Raw genomic sequence first — 18,555 nt, 5'->3', positions numbered from 1 at the left:
ACGTTCCTCCAGGCCTTCCTGCCCTCTACCATGGAGTCCATTGAAGCTCACGCCGACTGCTTCAGTGACTCCATCCAGCCACCTCCGTCTCTGCCGTCCCCTTCTTCTTTCGCCCTCCATCTTTCCCAGCATGAGGCTCTTCTCCAGGGTGTCAGGCGTTCTAAATACCATGCAGAATTAAATCATTGTCCAAGGCAAAGTTATTCTTAAAAGTCCAATTTATTCATGCAGGCAAGTTAGCACGTCTATGGAATTCCAACTCTAATGTTCTTCCTGGAATTCCACGCAGTTGAAAGTTCATGATCTATCCCCACACCCACAAATCCATCACATGTTCCAATCATCATCTTCCACGCTGGCATCTACACCCCTCTGCTTCCGGTCAGGTGTCGAGGTGCGGAGACAAAAGATGACCTTGAGCTTCTATAAAAGAATGTCAACAATACATTCCACAATCCTACTCCTTTCTATTCCCCCCTCCCAACTACTACACTAAGGAAACAGCATAGGAAATTAATAAAAGGTATGGCAGGCCAAAGATCCTAAAAAGAAACATAACTACAGGCCTGACACAGGGAGTCTTTCCTTCTCATTAGGTGGCCAAAGGATGTGAGTTTCCTCTTCAGGATCTGGCCTTCAGATCTGTAATCCAGACAATTCATTCATTCCTCAGAATGCGACAGCAAAATAGCTTGAAGAAAACTAGTTTATGGTTTATTCGATTGGGAAAACATTCTGTTCTATTTCGTTTGAGATTTAGAAATTGAACTGACCTTCTTGTTTTTCATTGTTATGCAAGATTGTCTCAAATGTGTATTACCAATATTTGTATTTCTGTCCATTCCTTGTTGGCTCCCTGTTCTCAGTGTCTGTGGATTGACAAGGAACAGCCTGGACTGTTTTTACATGTTTGGCAGTTGTCTTAGCCTCTAATACTGCTTGCATTTGCTCCCTCGCCTATTTGGGCATGCCAGGTGCTTTGACATAATACTTAATCATTTCCTTGGCTCAGCTGATAAGGGAGGAGAGCTTGTGGCTTAGAGGCTAATACAACTGCCTAACATGTAAAAACAGCCCAGGTTTGAATCCCAGTAAGGGTATGGCCAGCTGATGAGAGCTAAATAGCTTGAAATAGTTCTGTACTAGTCTCCCTTTACTTATTTATCAGCACAAATACAACACAAAAATGGTTTTCTGCCTGGAAGGCTCCTAGGGTGAAAAGAGGAGGAGGAAGAGGAGGAGAAAGACAGAAGGGGAAGGTGAGGAGAAGAGGAAGGAGAAGAAGAAAAATTATTCTAATATTGGCCGGGGCCTCTCAATCCTCCAGAAGCTCCAGATATTGACAAGCTTGTTAGGCATCTCCAGACTCATCCCTTGATGAATATGCTAGCATCCTATTTTATTGATTGATTGATATTTTGAAAACTAGACCAGCAGAGGCTGCTAACAAAAACTTCCTGCCTTGGATGAAACGTTCTTAATTTACTATAGACTCCGAGACTTTATAAATCCAAGAAGAAGAAGACTGCCAGGAATCATTTATCCCCGGTGAAAACAAATGAATAGGAGAAAGGGGGGGGGGGGGAAGTAAAAATGAAGCTTGCTAGCTTTTCAAAACATTAAAAGGCTTCTTGGCTTAATTGATCTTAATTCTCCCTTGGAGGCAGCGTCTAATTGAAATCAAATGTACTGTTGTGATTGCTTTAATTTTGCTGTTGCCTCCATAGGCTTCATCGTTTAGGCTGCAGAAATCGTTCCTCTGCAAAGCATCTGCCAAAAAGAGGTGGAGACTCCAGAAAGAATGCAGAGAAGAGCAGCCAAGATGATTAGGAGACTGGAGGCTAAAACATAACAAAGAACAGTTGCAGGGATTGGGCATGGCTTAAACACTCAAAGACACACAAAGGCCCTAACCGGAAGCTTATTTTAGCACATGCACTCAAAAGCCCGATTGGGCTTATTATCCAGGGAGGCCTTATTTTCAGGGAAACAGGGTAGGTTGGACATTCTTCGTGCCGTGCAAGCAGGAAGCTCCACACAGATCCTTGTTTTGCATTCGCCTGAAACAATGTTGAAGCCAAAGAGGGGAGGACGGCTTATACTTGCTTCTCCCAGCACTCACTTTGCAAGCAGCCACTGCAATTGGGTTGCTTTTGGCTTGCCTCCTGCTCAGGAATGCAACGAGCTGCATTCATGCAAACAGGTGAAATGCATCACAGCAGCTGCAAATTCAGAAATCTGCCCTGGCCCGCATTGTAGTGTAGAAGTCACTAGATGGCGCTGTTGGCCAAAACATTTGGACATTAGCAACTGGGATGTGAGTGGTTTTTTTTTTTTTTTAAGGAAGTAGAAAAAAAAAAGAGAGAGAGAGAGAGAGAGAGAGAGAATTGAAAATTAGGAAAGCAAAGCCAGACTTGGCCCTTATATGAAAGGGAAACTTGCTCTGATCCCCTAAAATCCACTTTGCCACTCCTGGATTTAAGCCAGCTGCCATCAGCTTCTTTGCTAATAGGATTAAAGTGGCAATGTATGAACTTGCACCCCCCCCCCCCTTTGCTTGGAAGCCCTTGTGTTTGCGTCTTAACTTCCAGGGACCTTTTCTGATAGCCCCATGGAGACAGCTTTGGTTCTGGGAGTTTTCCTCGCTCCTCCAAATGCGGAAGAACGAAACCTCCTGAGTTAGAACACAGCCATTGCACGTAGCAGCCGAGCGACTGATCTCGGGCCAAGATTTCAGTTTTATTTATTTACTTAAGTTTTCTGCCTCCGTAAAAAAAAAAAAAAAGATGCACCCATGCTTGGTGCTATGCGTCAAATGAGAGATCCCTCTGGGTTCAGTTCCAAGTGGGGAAACATGGAGGCTGTTTGGAAAGATGGTTTGAATGGTGGATAGGACCGCATGATTTGAGGTCCTGGGTGAAAAGGGCAGAGATGCTGAGAGTCCCTGGGTTTTATGCCCTCTCTGGAAGAGTATCGCCATTGGTTGCTGTCAGAGGTCATAGCTATCTTTGTAGGCTGCCTAGTGTGCTGTTTGGTTGAAACTTGATGAGTGGTGCAATGAAGGGCAATGAAATGGCTCTCCCTGAAGGGGGTAGATCTTTGTTATGTAGAATAGACTGGCTCAGGCCTTAATGGCCCACTGACAAAGATGGGGGTGGTATTAAGAGTGAGTCTGCTTCCTGCCTAAAAACATGCTTCTCTGTTTCTCACCCAGGGAAATATAACATTCTGCCTTTTTAATATTTCCTAAAATATTTCACTTTTCAAGGAGAAGAGTGGGTGCTAACTTCCTGCAAAGCTTGGCAACTTTACAATTTGCGGGCTTCAACTCCTAGAATTCCCCAGCCAACATGGGGATGTAACCTTCTATTTATTATAGTCTCAAATAATCATTGCATGCAGGGGTAGGAAGGCAATTTGGAGATCATCTAAGATTGCCCAGCCATGGCAATTTTAAGACCTCTGGACTTCAACTCCTAGAATTCTCCAGCCAACCATGCTGGCTCAGGAATTCTGGGAGTTGAAGTCCACAAGTCATAAAGGGGCCATAGTTCCCCCCCCCCTCTGCCTTAGAGCTACCACTAACAAGGTCCTGTCTCCTGTTTCCCATTTCCTAATCCCTAAAAGTAATATTGTGCCAACAATCTCAGGAAACGGAACAAATGCTTTTTGGCAGTGGTGCATAGACTGCAGCTGAGCGGGCTACAGATTGATCGAACTAAACAAGAAAGGCATTTGATTTACTAATTGCTGGGTTAAATCACCTCTTGAGGAGGTTGCAGATGCCAAGGTTTTCACAGATGAGAAAAGTGAGTTAATGGGGACTTCAAGGCCAAGAAGACGGGTGGATTTTTTTTCTCCTGCCACTTATCCAATATTCTTGACGCAGTTTCCAAGAGAGGTCCAAAAATGGTTTTAAGAAGTCACTAGCAAACCTGTAAAAATGTTTGTGAAATGTCAGCGTTCAGCGGCTCCTCCTCTAGAGTGGAAAGTACATGGGTGAAAGAAATGTGAGTTTGTCAGAATGAAGGGGTGATGGTTGTTGTTGTTAGTTGCGAAGTCGTGTCCCACCCATCGCGAACCCCATGGACAACGTTCCTCCAGGCCTTCCTGCCCCTCTACCATCCTCTGGAGTCCATTTAAGCTCCATTTAAGCTGGAATTGAAGTCCACAAGTCTTAAAGTTACCAAGTTTGGATACGCCTGATCTAAAGGTACGAGAGCTGGCTAGGGAATTCTGAGAGTTGAAGTCCATAAGTTTTAAAATTGCCAAAGTTGAACACCACAATCTAAATGATCTCCATGCTGCTTTATAATCCCTGCATTCTGTGGTTAGAGCCTATGATTCTCTTTGAGACCGTAATAAATATTTTACATATGTGATGGAGAAGACTACATCTTCCTAGCAGGTTCAATCAAATGGACATCCTTTGCTTATGTCATTTGTAAATGTAATTGTGGGTTACGGTGCTAGGAATCGAATTCAGTAAAGAGGAGTTGAACACGATGGCATTTTTCTGGTTCATGAAAGTGAAATAAAGAAGGATAAGGCCAATGGATTAATTTATTTCTCAGGCGGGTATTTTTGAAGTCAGTTGTAATCCAGACCATTCATTCATCTCTCAGGGTGCGACAGCAAAATAGCTTGAAGGAAACCAGTTTATGGTTTATTTTATTGGGAAAACATAATGTTCTATCTCATTGGGGATTTAAAAGTTGAACTGACATTCTTGTTTTTCATTGTTATGCAAGATTGTCTCAAATTTGAATTACCAATATTTGTGTTTCTGTCCATTCCTTGTTGGCGCCCTGTTCTCAGTGCCTGTGGATTGACAAGGAACAATTTCTCTTGTGCTTCCCCCCCTTTTTTTTTTTCATTTTTGACATCTGAGCCAGAAGACAATCCTGATAAAGTGAAGAATCACTTGATTCATGGACAGAGAAATGTGATAATAAAACTTAGCATATGGACAATTCCCACTCAAATCCTTCCACGTGATGACTTCTCTTCCTTAAATTGTCCCTCCTCCTTAGAATTGCTATTATTGTTGTTGTTAGTTGCAAAGTCATGTCCGACCCATCGCGATCCCAAGGATAATGTTCCTCCAAGCCTTCCTGTCCTCTACCTTCCTCTGGAGTCCATTTCAGCTCACGCCGACTGCTTCAGTGACTCCATCCAGCCACCTCCTTCTCTGCCATCCCCTTCTTCTTCTTTTGCCCTCCGTCTTTCCCAGCATGAGGCTCTTCTCCAGGGAGTCCTTCTTCCTTCTCATTAGGTGGCCAAAGTCTTTGAGTTTCCTCTTCAGGATCCGGCCTTCTAAAGAGCAGCCAGGGTTGATCTCCTCTAGGACTGACCGGTTGGATGGCCTTGCAGTCCAAGGGACTCAATGCAGGAGTCTTCTCCAGCACCAGAGTTCAAAGGCCTCCATTCTTTGGCGCTCAGCCTTCCTTATGGTCTAACCTTCACAGCCATCCATTGCAACTGAGAAAACCACAGCCTTGACTATACACACTTTGGTTGGCAGGGTGATGTCTCTGCTTTTTAGGATGCTGTCTAGATTTGCCATAGCTTTCCTCCCCAGGAGCAAGCCTCTTTTAATGTCTTGGCTGCAGTCCCCATACACTATTATGCCAGTACCCAAAAGTTAATTCTCATGCAATAAAATGCTTATCTGTTCATCTGTCACCTGTCAATCTGTCTTCTGTCATCTATCTATCCTCTGTCAATATATCTACCAATATCTATATCTCTATTATCTGTCATCCATCTATCTATCATCCCCCTATCCATATTCCTTCTATCCATCTATTCCATTCAATAATATCTGATTTTTTTTGAGGCTGCCTGAAGCTTTTCTGGCAAGCTTGTTTTTTTTAAAAAAAATCAAAGCCGGACGTTCCTTCCTTCCTAAGGCCAGGAGGAAGTGAGTGGCCCAGGGTCACCCAGCTTGCTTTCAATGCCTAAAGGCAGGACTACAAACTCACAGTCTTTTTCACTTGGGGGACGGGGGAGCTTAACCACAACAAGAAACTGGCCCACAGTCAATCAATAAGCAAGCGAGCAATCTTTGTAACTTTACCTAGGTTGACATTGTTCAATGTTCACTTGTGTTTAATAGAGTTCCATTATTCTATTCTATTCTATTCTTTATTCCATTATTCTATTCTTTATTCCATTATTCTATTCTTCATTCAATTATTCTATTCCATTCCATTATATTCTATTCTTTATTCCATTATTCTGTTCTTCATTCAATTATTTTATTCTATTCTATTCCATTCCATTCCATTCTATTCTTTATTCCATTATTCTATTCTTCATTCCATTATTCTATTCTTCATTCCATTATTCTATTCCATTCCATTCCATTCCATTGCATTGCATCTAATTGACTAGATTCTTGTGCATAGGTTCAAGAAAGAAATCTTCTGAATTGCAGCAACGTATGGGCCTGATTCTTTCCCCTAACAGTCAACATGAGTTGGTCTTTTCAATGGCTTGGTGCGTTCTGCAAACCATCACGTGCTTAGTCGATACTTCAGTATATTGGGAAAAAGCCGGCTAATGGGTTAACCCCAGCAAGCACGTTAAACATATTGAATTCGCATTGTAAAGATGGAGATCGCATCGCAGAGTCAAGTGGCTTGGGGAAGGGAACTCTGCAAGCGAGCCCTCTCAAACGTCTGAAAATCCAGAATATTATAGGTTGGAAGAGAGGGGGAGGGGGTGAAGGAGAAGGAAAAGCAGGGAAATAACCTTTAGATAGAAAGTTGAAGCTTTATTAAAACAGCTGGAGCTGTTTTGACAGCAGCCACCAGGACCGGCAACAACCCTCCCCCCACCCAGCCTGGGAGACAGATGAAACCAATAAATGTATTTAATTGACTCTTGCTGCTAGATGAGTATTTGCAATTTCTTTAAAGGGATCAAGGGCTCCTGCTGGTGTCGGGAGCCCGAGAAAGTCTGCCAAGGACACAGGCAAGCAATTAACCCGAGGTGCCATGGCTGGGTTGATGTCGGAGGAGGACAACCGAAGCAATAAGGGGCATTTTAGCTTGGGGGGGGGGCAATATAATTTTAACAGGGTGGCACGGTGGCTCAGTGGCTAAGATGCTGAGCTTGTCGATCAGAAAGGTCGGCGGTTCGACGGTTTGAATTCCTGGCGCTGCATAACGGAGTGAGCTCCCGCTACTTGTCCCAGCTTCTGCCAACCTAGCAGTTCGAAAGCACGTAAAAATGCAAGTAGAAAAACAGGAACCACCTTTGGTGGGAAGGGAACAGCGTTCCGTGCGCCTTCGGTGTTGAGTCATGCCGGCCACATGACTACGGAGACGTCTTCAGACAGCGCTGGCTCTTCGGCTTTGAAACAGAGATGAGTTCCCTAGAGCCGGGAACGACTAGCACATATGTGCGAGAGCAACCTTTACAGTACAATACAATAGTAGAGTTGGAAGGGACCTTGGAGGTCTTCTAGTCCAACCCCCTGCCTAGGCAGGAAACCTATACTGTTTCAGACAAATAGCTATCCAACATCTTCTTAAAGACTTCCAGTGTTGGGGCATTCCCAACTTCTGGAGGCAAGCTGTTCCACTGATTAATTGTTCTAACTGTCAGGAAATTTCTCCTCAGTTCTAAGTTGCTTCTCTCCTTGATTAGTTTCCACCCATTGCTTTTTGTTCTACCCTCCTTAATATAATTTGGGTTTTTTTTTAAAGCGCATTTGGGAGAAGCACCTCACAGAAAATTATCTATAATTCATTGGCAGGAGAGAGAGAGAAATATTGCTTGATCTATAATAACCGAATTTCAGGTCACTGGAAGTCGTTGGAAATTTGAGACACAGCAGCGAAAAAATATTTACTCTCGGAATAAATATTGTGGGATGTGCTGGTGACATATGCAACTTTGGGAAGAGTAAGAGATTTATTATTTATTTGTAAAAAATTTAAAAACTCACCGCCTACCTCATGGAGGCACGGTCTTTCCCTCACCTCATGTTCAACTCTTTTCAAGGGCCAACATCATCCAGCAAAGCTGGATCTTCCATTGCTGGATTTGTGAGCCATAGTCCCATGAACGAACATTTGAACTAGGCAAGAATGTTATGGGCGGGCTTCTCTCATCCAAAGGGGCCATTGGCTTCAGGAAGGAGTACAAAAAGCTCTTCGTTTCCAGCTGAGTCTTATTAAAAGATCTTGGAATCTTAGTGGACAACCATTTATATAGGAGCCAGCCATGTGCAGTAGCTGCCAAAAAAGCCAACACATTTCTAGGCTGCATAAACAGAGGGAGAGAATCAAGATCACGTGAGGGGTTAATACCATTTTATAAGGCCTTGATAAGGCCACACTTGGAATATTTGCATCCAATTTTGGTTGCCACGATGTAAAAAAGATGCAGAGACTCTAGAAAGAGTGCAGAGAAGAGAAACAAAGATGATTAGGAGACTGGAGGCTAAAACATGAAGAACAGTTGCAGGAACTGGGTATGTCTAGTTTAATAGAAAGAAGGACTAGGGGAGACATGATAGCAGCGTTCCAATATCTCAGGGGTTGCCACAAAGAAGGAGTCAAACTATTCTCCAAGGCACCTGAGGGTAGAACAAGAAGCAATGGGTGGAAACGAATCAAGGAGAGAAGCAACTGAGGAGAAATTTCCTGACAATGAGAACAATGAATCAGTGGAAGAACTTGCCTCCAGAAGTTGTGAATGCCCCAACACTGGAAGTTTTTAAGAAGATGTTGGATAACCATTTTTCTGAAATGGTGTAGGGTTTCCTGCCTAAGCAGGGGGTTGGACTAGAAGACCTCCAAGGTCTCTTCCAACTCATCCTATCCTATCTTATCCTATCCTAACCACAGTGAGCTCCAAATTCAGCACCACGGAGAGCTCTAGATTCAGCACCATGGAGAGCTCCAGAAACATGGACAATGCCTTGTCTCCTTCACATCCCTCTGGCAAGTAACATTCAGAAACTCCTCTATTGGAAAGTTCAACAAGTTAGGACATCAGTTGAACCCCTGACCGATCTTATAACAGAGTAAACCAAAGATACACATGTACTTGTGGCTAATGTATACTTGGCCATCGTGGTCTGTGTAGACCAGAGTTTCTACCTTGGTGTGCTTGAGTGACCCTAGCCGACATCGGTTTATTCAATCATCCAAGGTTATTGTCTTAGTGTGTTGGACCAACCCAGTCTTTGCTTTGACTCCTTTCACGGAAATGCTTATTAAAGATTTAATCTTTTAGATTAAACTATTTTAGATTTAAAAAGGGAGATTAAGATACAGTGAATGGTTACCACTGACCAAGGGCAACATCTAATTAATGGAGGGTTAGTGTTCTCATTTGGTGTCATTCCACCTCCTTGCCTAACCAAGATGCATCCAAATCAATGCATCTTTCCTCGGGCTGCTTTCCATTGATCCAATCTATAATTTCCTTCCCTTGACTTTGAATTTAATGAGAGAAGCCTGGAGGACATTCAGATGTTCTCCCTCTTTTACACCATTCAGCCAATTTCCAGGTGATAAAGAGCAGCTACCTCTTGAGAAGCTGCTTCCACACCTCTTCCATTGTTTCATTATTCCCCTGTTTGACCTGATGGTTGGTTGGTTGGTTGGTTGGTTGGTTGGTTGGTTGGTTGGTTGGTTGGTTGGTTTCTTTCTTTCTTTCTTTCTTTCTTTCTTTCTTTCTTTCTTTCTTTCTTTCTTTCTTTCTCTCTCTCTCTCTCTCTCTCTCTCTCTCTCTCTCCCTCCCTCCCTCCCTCCCTCCCTCCCTCTCTTTCTTTCTTTCTTTCTTTCTTTCTTTCTCCCTCTCTCTCTCTCTCTCTCTCTCTCTCCCTCCCTCCCTCCCTCCCTTTCTTTCTTTCTTTCTTTCTCTCTCTCTTTCCTTCCCTCCTTCCTTTCCTTCCTTTCCTTTCTTCCTTCCTTCCTTCCTTCCTTTCTTTCTTTCTCTCTCTCCCTTTCTTTCCTTCCTTCCTTCCTCCCTCCCTCTTTCCTTCCTTCCTTTCCTTCCTTTTCTTTCTTTCTTTCTTTCTTTCTTTCTTTCTTTCTTTCTTTCTTTCTTTCTTTCTTTCTCTCTTTTCTTCTTTCCTTCCTTCCTTCTCTTTCCTTCTCCTTCCTTCCTTCCTTCTCAAAATTAATGATACACGAACTCTGTAAGGCTTAGAGCCGTTGCCAAAAATGTTGCAATAGCGATCTTCATGTGTGGGAAAGCGATCCAGAGACGAACAAAACAAGAATAAAATTAACTCAAACATCTTCTGTGAAGAGTTTTCAAACACCTTAAAAATGGCTGGCTTGCTATTTGCTTAGAATCCATTTCTGTTTTATACGGCTAGAAAAAAAAGCCAATTTAGCTCCGTTTTTTAAGCCAGGAGTGGGCATATTTTGGGAAGTGTAGTCTTGACATAGTCTGGAGGGCACCAGATTGTGGAAAGAACCATAGTTTGTTTTCTCAAATGTTAACGCTTCTATTCTGTTAATCCTGATCTACAAGCCAAGCGGAGGGGCCTTACATAAGACATCTGTCTTTTCTGTAATGAATTAACGAGGAAGTGCTTGAAAAGAAATGCAATCAATTATTCAAAGCCCAGAGTCCTTTTGAAATGCTAATAAGGTCATCCTTATTGAGGGACTCTTGGATCAAATTACGGTAAATTCAGATGGCCGCTGTCAGAGGGCCATCGCTGCTTGGATGGGACAGGCAGACTAAAAGCAAGCCCTCCAAATTCTAACAATAGAATGGCAATAAGGTCAGCCCTCTCTAGGGCTTTTTCCAAACCCATTCATTAGCCAAGTCAACCCCCACCCCCACTCTCTCTTTGTTAAATCTGGGGCTACCTCCAACCACACTGCCAAATTTTGATGGCACGGTTTCCCCCCCCCCCAACACATGGATCCCTGAAGCACAGAAAGACAGCATTGTGAGGTCTATTGTCATTTCAAAGGCCAGGAAAATCCCGTATCAAATACACAGAGGCTTGAGTTTAATGGTCAACGAGTGCTTTGCTTCTCCTTTGCTCCTCCTCCCCACAAACCCCACTCCTTTCTAGCACTGATGATGTTACCTAGTGGGGTAATGAAAGGTCTGCAAGAAAACAACCAAGCCCAGAGATTACCAAGGACCCCACAGTCCTCCTCCTCTTCCTCCTACTCCTCCCTCCTCCCCTCCCTCCTCTGAAAACCCCATTCACTTCTAGCACTGATGATGTTACCTAGTTGGGTCATGAAACGTCTGCAAGAAAACAACCAACCCAGAGAGCACCAAGGACCTGACAGACCTCCTCCTCCTCCTCCTCCTCCACCACCTTCCTTCTCCTCTTCCTCCTCCTCCTCCTCAAAACCCTTTGATGGGTTGACAACAGCACTGATGATGTTACCTAGTTGGGTCATGAAAGGTCTGCAAGAAAACCCCACCAAGCCCAGAGATTACCAAGGGCCCCTCAGCCCCCAGCATCCTTCACTATGGCCCTTGTTTCTTGAGGCTGCTGGGAACTGTAGTTCTGACTCACCAGGAAACCCGCCCGCTTTTTGCCTCCCCACCACCAAAGCCCACCCACGACCGGCCTGTGCAGTTTCTCCCAGCAAAGATGCACCACGTTCAACACGAATCCCATCTGCGCACGGATACCTTGCCGGGCAGCCTCAGCCGGGTTACCCTAACGCAGGAGAAATTAAAAGCTCTCCTTGTGCATGGTGGTAATTAAATCCCTAATCAGTGACAGCGCATTGAGGGAGAATGGATGGCTTTTTAATGCCCCAGTTTAAGGCGGAACAGACCTCGGCGTGGCAAGAGCGATAGGCCCACAGTCACGTAGGTTGAGCGGAGGCCGCGCACCAGCTGCCTTCGCAATGAATTGCAATTACCGCGCTCTGTTTTCAGGCGGGCTCAATTGCACGGCTTCCTTTGATTGCTGCCAGCAGACGGCCTCAGAAAACAAACCCAGACCGCTCCCAAAATTCATCCTTCTTTGAGCCCATTGGGTCATTCCTAGGGTTCTTCTCCAGGCCAAACCCTCTGAAGATGTGTTGGGGGGGGGGACTCCCAGAATCCCTTTGCCTTTAGCCACGTTGATTGGGCATCTTACCGGCTGCCACCCCATAGCTAGCAGACGCCATTTGAAAACTGGCCATTAGGTATTTCATATGATGCTTGAACCATAGGTAAAGGTAAAGGTTCCCCTCGCACATATGTCGTTCCCAGCTCTAAGGGGCGGTGCTCATCTCCGTTTCAAAGCCAAAGAGCCAGCGCTTTCCGAAGATGCCTCCGTGGTCATGTGGCCGGCATGACTCAACACCGAAGGCGCACAGAACACTGTTACCTTCCAACCAAATGTGGTTCCTATTTTTCTACTTGCATTTTTTAATGTGCTTTCGAACTGCTAGGTTGGCAGAAGCTGGGACAAGTCGTGGGAGCTCACTCCGTTACACGGTCAGGGGGAATGCCGCAACGGTCTTATTAAGTGCGGAAAAACAATCACAAATCACTTTTTTTCAGTGCTGTTATCACTTCCAACGGTCACTAAACGGACGATCGTAAGTCGAGCACTACCTTCGTTTGTAGGTTTTTATGACGCCTCCGGTGTGTCACTGCATAAGACAGAATGCTGGTGTCAGGCTTTCAAGTAACAACCCCAACAAAAGAAGACTCCGAGGCTTGAGGTTCCTCGAAGTTCCACTTTACAATAGCAGAGTTGGAAGGGACCTTGGAGGTCTTCTAGTCCAACCCCCTGCCTAGGCAGGAAACCCTATACCGTTCCAGACAAATGGCTATCCAACATCTTCTTAAAGACTTCCAGTGTTGGGACATTCACAACTTCTGGAGGCAATTTCTGTTCCACTAATTAATTAATTAACTGTCAGGAAATTTCTCCTCAGTTCTAAGTTGCTTCTCTCCTTGATTAGTTTCCACCCATTGCTTCTTGTCCTGCCCTCAGGTGCTTTGGAGAATAGTTTGACTACCACTTCTTTGGGGCAGCCCCTGAGATATTGGAAGACTGCTCTCATGTCTCCCCTGGTCCTTCTTTCTATTAAACTAGACATACCCAGTTCCTGCAACCGTTCTTCATATGTTTTAGCCTTTTATCAGATGTCCTATTGGCACATCTGGGAAAACCCAAATCTGAAAGTTGCTAGGTTTTCTCCTCCCAAAAGAAAGCCCAAACCCCTGCCCAGCACCCACATGCCCATCCCATGGCCTAATCAGGCCCCGTCTCAACTGGAGAGGCCTCCCAGTCACACCATCACAGCTGCAGGGCAAGACGTCCTTGACTCTCTGAGAAAGGATTGTTATTTTGTCTAAATATCTCCTATACTCCATATAATCCTCCCTCCCGTTTTCCAACCGTAGTAAACGTGGCAGGCCTGGGGTCCCAATGCAAAAGGTGGCTTCCAGATCCGACAGGCAGCTACAGCTGAGAGTGATCCAGTGGATCCCTTTTCTCTTTCCCCTGCATCTCTGTCCTTTGTTTTTCATTTCTTTGAAGCCAGGAGGAGGAGGAGGAGAAGCGACAGAAGACGACGCATAGGAGAAGGGGCTCTTTTCCCATTTCAATGCAGGGTGCGTGCAATGCCAAACAGATCAAAGAAGGAGAGCCGCAGACCACATGGCCAATCTCTGGGGTGTCTGCTTAAACTCAAGCGCTTATTATAATTACGCTGATTAATTTTTGGGATTGAGGCCTTCGGGGCTGCCCCAAGAGGTTCGAGAGTAGGTGGGGATGTTTGCAAAGCCAACCGATGCATAAGCAGGGGGAGGCTGAAAGGGGGGGGCATCCCCGCCTTATACACAAACATACACACCCCCTACACACACCCCAGGGATGAATTAGAGAGCCTCGCTCAGAGCTATTACGTTCTTATGACGGGAAGCCACCTTAGCTCTCTTTCAGGCAGCTGTGGAAATATTGCGCTGGTCTTTTGTAGTCTTTTTAAAAAGGGGAGGAGGATGGAGGGCAACAGCTATTTGAATGTAGGAGAAAAGGCAATTCCAAAAAAGAAACCCCCCTCCCTTTCTCTTTATTTTAACACTTCTTGATAACCCGGCGTTGCCCGGGTATATGTATTTATAGAGGGGAAATGTCCGGACCAAATGTAATTTCTAATGTCGGATTTTCCATACCAGAGGGAGCCCCCTTGTGGAGTACTGTGAAACCGTTACCAGGGCAACTCCACTGTGCTGCACAGTAGAAGCCATTTTGCGACAGTACAGTAGAAGCCATTTGAAAGCACAACAGGCTGTATTTTAACAGAACACCACCACCCCCGAGGGGTGCTAGGGGCTTCTTACCCCCACAGTATTTTTCCCCAGAGAATAAGTCATCTGTGTACCAAGTTTGGTTGAAATTGCTCGAGGCGTTCCAGAGTTATGCTGAAACACACACACAGATAGATAGATAGATAGATGATAGATAGATAGATAGATAGATAGATAGATAGATAGATAGATAGATAGATGATAGATAGATAGATAGATAGATACATAGATGCATAGATACATAGATAGATGACACACAGAAAGTTTACATCTTCTTTTTAATTGAACTGCGCACTTACTTCTGTAGTTGTGAATGTAGAAGAATAAAATGCCTGTGAATAAATAGCTTATCCCATCCACCCCGAGTTAATAACAAAACAATACAGTTGGAAGGGACCTTGGAGGTCTTCTAGTCCAACCCCCTGCTCATGCAGGAGACCATATACCATTTGAGAAAGTGGTCGACCAGTATCTTCTCTAAAAAGTCTAGTGATGGAGCATTCACAACTTCTGGAGGTAAGCTGTTCCACTGATTAATTGTTCTAACTGTCAGGAAATTTCTCCTCAGTTCTAAGTTGCTTCTCTCCTTGATTAGTTTCCACCCACTGCTTCTTGTCCTACCCTCAGGTGCTTTGGAGAATAGCTTGACTCCCTCTTCTTTGTGGCAGCCCCTGAGATACTGGAGCATTGCTATCATGTCACCCCCTTCTTGTCATTAAACTAGACACACCCAATTCCTGCAACTGTTCTTCATACGTTTTAGCCTCTGGACGCTTAAACGTCGTAGTTGCTCTTCTCTGCATTGAAAGAACGCAGAGAAGAGCAACTACGACGTAACTCAGATGTTACAAAAAAGATGTGGAGACTCTGGAAAGCAGTATCTCCACATCTTTTTTGTAACATCTGAGTTATCAGATGCACTTTTAAAAATTACATACATAAATGACATGTATACAAGCCCATGTTCCCATTGTCCAATGTTATCTTTCTTCTAAAGTGCTTTTTTCAATATTATTATTATTTTTTACCAAGTTGGGCGTTTAAAAGAATGGCTTCCATAAGAAATGGCTGCCAATGCTGGAAAACGCCACTGCCTCTTTCCACTGCTCTCGCTGAGACCATCCCTAATGGAAGTGGTTGTTTAGCCCCCCCCCCTCCCGCCCCCCAAAGTGACAATTTTACAGGGGAAAAAAAACTATTAGCCTCCAAGGTTGCTCGTTTTATTCAACTGTGCACCGTGAAAAGATTTTCTTTTCAAAGCAGCCTTGTTTTTATTAAAAAACAACAACGACGAAAGAGGAAGGATGTCATTCCTTGCAACTTTCCCTTTATGAAGCTAAAGCAGTGGAGGATAAAGAAAAGAAACGTTTCCCCCCCCCCATGCTTAGATTTCTTCTTTTTAATGAGATTTTTCAGGGCAAAGGAACTAAGGGTGCTTTATTTGAAGGAAAGGGAGGGGTGGGAGGGAAAAGCAGGCGGTAATGTTAAGAAAGCATCTCATGCTGGTGCGTGTGTATGGGTGTTTTTCGACTGTAGATATGGGGGGGGTGTGAGGAACAATCGGAGATTAACCATGCTGTGTGACACACGCCTATACCTAAACAGCCGTGCGCGCGCGCACACACAACCCTGGCATGATCACAGGTGCCCGTAGAAGCGAAATTGGAGGAGATGCTGTTTTTGAAAAACCTCTAATTAACTGGGATCAACAGCAGACTTTCTGTATCTCTCCAACACTAGTAACTTTTTGCCTTGGGAGACATGGGTGTGTGTGTGGGGGCATTGGTGAAATTCATTTTTTTTTGCTACCGGTTCTGTGGGCGTGGCTTAGTGGGCATGGTGTGGCTTGGTGAGCATGGCAGGGGAAGGATACTGCAAAATCCCCATTCCCTCCCCATTCGGGGGCTAGCCAGAGGTGGCATTTGCCGGTTCTCCGAACTACTCAAAATTCCCACTACCGGTTCTCCAGAACCTGTCAGAACCGGCTGGATTTCACCCCCTGGGTTGGGAGGTCTCTTTATTATTGGAGAATTTTACAGAGCTGAGAGTTTCTGCCTTGGGATTGGTTGGTTGGTTTCCCAACTCTCTGCTTCTACAAGTTCTACACCTATAGAAGTCAGCCTCAACTGAACCAATAATGTCCTTTCTTTTTCAAACGGACATCATTCTTTCTAGAAAGAAAGGATTTATGCAGTGGTGGGATTCAGCCAGTTCGCACCTATTCGGGAGAACCAATTGTTAACTTTCTAAGGAGTTGGGAGAACCAGTTGTTGGAAGAAATCTCCTTTTTAGTTTTTTTCCCATTTTACAGGGCTAATCCTGTAAGGAAGGCAGGAAGGAAGGAAACATTCTGGTGTTGTTTCCAGCCTAATCTTTATCGCCCTGCTTACAGAAACTGCCTCTCCGGTTAACCCTTATGACATTGTCAATGCTAAGGCGAAGCGCTCATCGACCTGAGCGACGTTGAGTTGGCCACGCCCACACAGTCACATGGCCGCCAAGCCCCACCTACCCAGCTGGTCACTAGAGCAGAGAACCAGTTGTTAAATTATTTGAATCCCACCACTGGGGGGGTATGTTCCCCCTTATATTACTTAATTTGTTAGATACTGAATGTCTTAATTGTCATAAAATTGTCAACCCTTGGTCCGTAGATTGGCAATGGTTCACGGCATGTCGGAAACTGGGCCGGGCAAACAAGCGAAGCCCCACCCGTGAATGCAGGCAACACACAAAATCACGCTCCCTCCATTCTGGGGGGGGGGGGAAATCATTCTCTGCAGAACCGGTGCCCAAAAGCTTGGGAGCAGCTGCCCTCCCCCCAAAAAACCATAAAACTGAGCACGATTCGCTGAACCCCCTCGCTTAGCACCGGGAATTCTGCTCCTAATTGTGGTCGTACGTCAAGGACTCTCCATGCTATTTCTAAAAGTTCTAGGTTGCAGACCTGGGCTGGTAATAGATAACTTGATTGGAAGCATGCACTAAAGTGATACATTCGAGCAATTAACTGTTTCCCTCGGGATTCCACCCTATGAGGTGGCGCATGTCATCCCAAATATTATTCTTTTTCCATGTTTCCTAAGGCAGACGTTCACAGTCCAAAATAATTCTTCAGGGACGAGAGGTGAGGGACGTGGCACAGATTTCCTCTGCGTTGTTTTTTTTACAAATATCCAGTAACTTTGGTGTTTGCACTCTCTTCAGCTCATCCCACGCCATCTGATTTTTGTCAATACTTCTTGCGACAATTAGAAGTCCTTCATCCAAGTAACAGAATCTCACGAGGTCCATGGAAAACTAAAAAAAAAGCCGTTTCCGTAAAGAGATTTTTTTTTTTGGGTGCGCCTGTGTTTATGAAGGCGAAGAGTTAAATATTTGAATTCACGCACGCACGCAAACACACACACACACACAACCCCGTTGTATTCCATTGTGTGTACATTCTCCATTTTCCAATCTATGCAGACGACTCCTAACTCGCCCCATGAAAACTTCGACTAACTCCCAAGAACTTCATGGAGTCCATAAAAATCACCAATGACTTGAGTGCCTTAAAAAGGAAGAAAATGCCCAACTGGGCTGGAGATTGATAGTGGTTTTTTAAAAAAAAAACGCTAAGCAAAAGAAAAATGTGTACCAATGACAAATATGATTGTTCTTATTCTTTGTTCAGGAAAATTCCTTTAGTTTTTAAATCTAGCTTGGACATTGCTCAGAATGTAAATAGGTAAGACTCAAGAGTTTTCACGTTGTATCACATGCTAGGGTTAAGAAAGGGATTCCTTCCAAGAATTAATCCTTCTTCCGATGAAGTTGCAGCGGTCAGCTTATAACACCATACAAATATTCTAAGGATGGCTCTGGTATTTTACTCAGTGTTCCAACTGTCCACTCCAGAGGTTTGCCATGTCAAGATGGGAGAGAAAAGAATCAAGCAAATGAGAAAGTGATTTCCCCCATCCTTCTAAGTATGAATAGTTCTTCCAATGAAACCTCCAAAAATTAGCCTAAGCACCATACTAATATTCTAAAGATGGCTAACTTCCTTTACAGCGTGTGCCCAAGCATCCAAGTAATAAGATTTCATGCCATGAGGAAAATAATCCAACAGAAACTGGAAAAGGAGCAAGCAACGGCTTAGAATCCCATCAAAATCTCCACATCGGAGTCTACGAAATATATAAATAAATGTTCGGATTGCTACATCTTCGGAAGTGTTTCGGTTAGGGAGAGAGAGAAAGAGAGAGAGAGGCTTAACTGAAAGCTGCACTCTAACCGTTTCACCCAAGT

This window comes from Natrix helvetica, assembly GCF_964273705.1.
Source record: "Natrix helvetica genome assembly, chromosome: 13".
NCBI lineage: Eukaryota > Metazoa > Chordata > Lepidosauria > Squamata > Natricidae > Natrix > Natrix helvetica.
The sequence above is the reverse complement of the archived record's forward strand: the minus strand, read 5'-3'. Positions refer to the sequence as shown.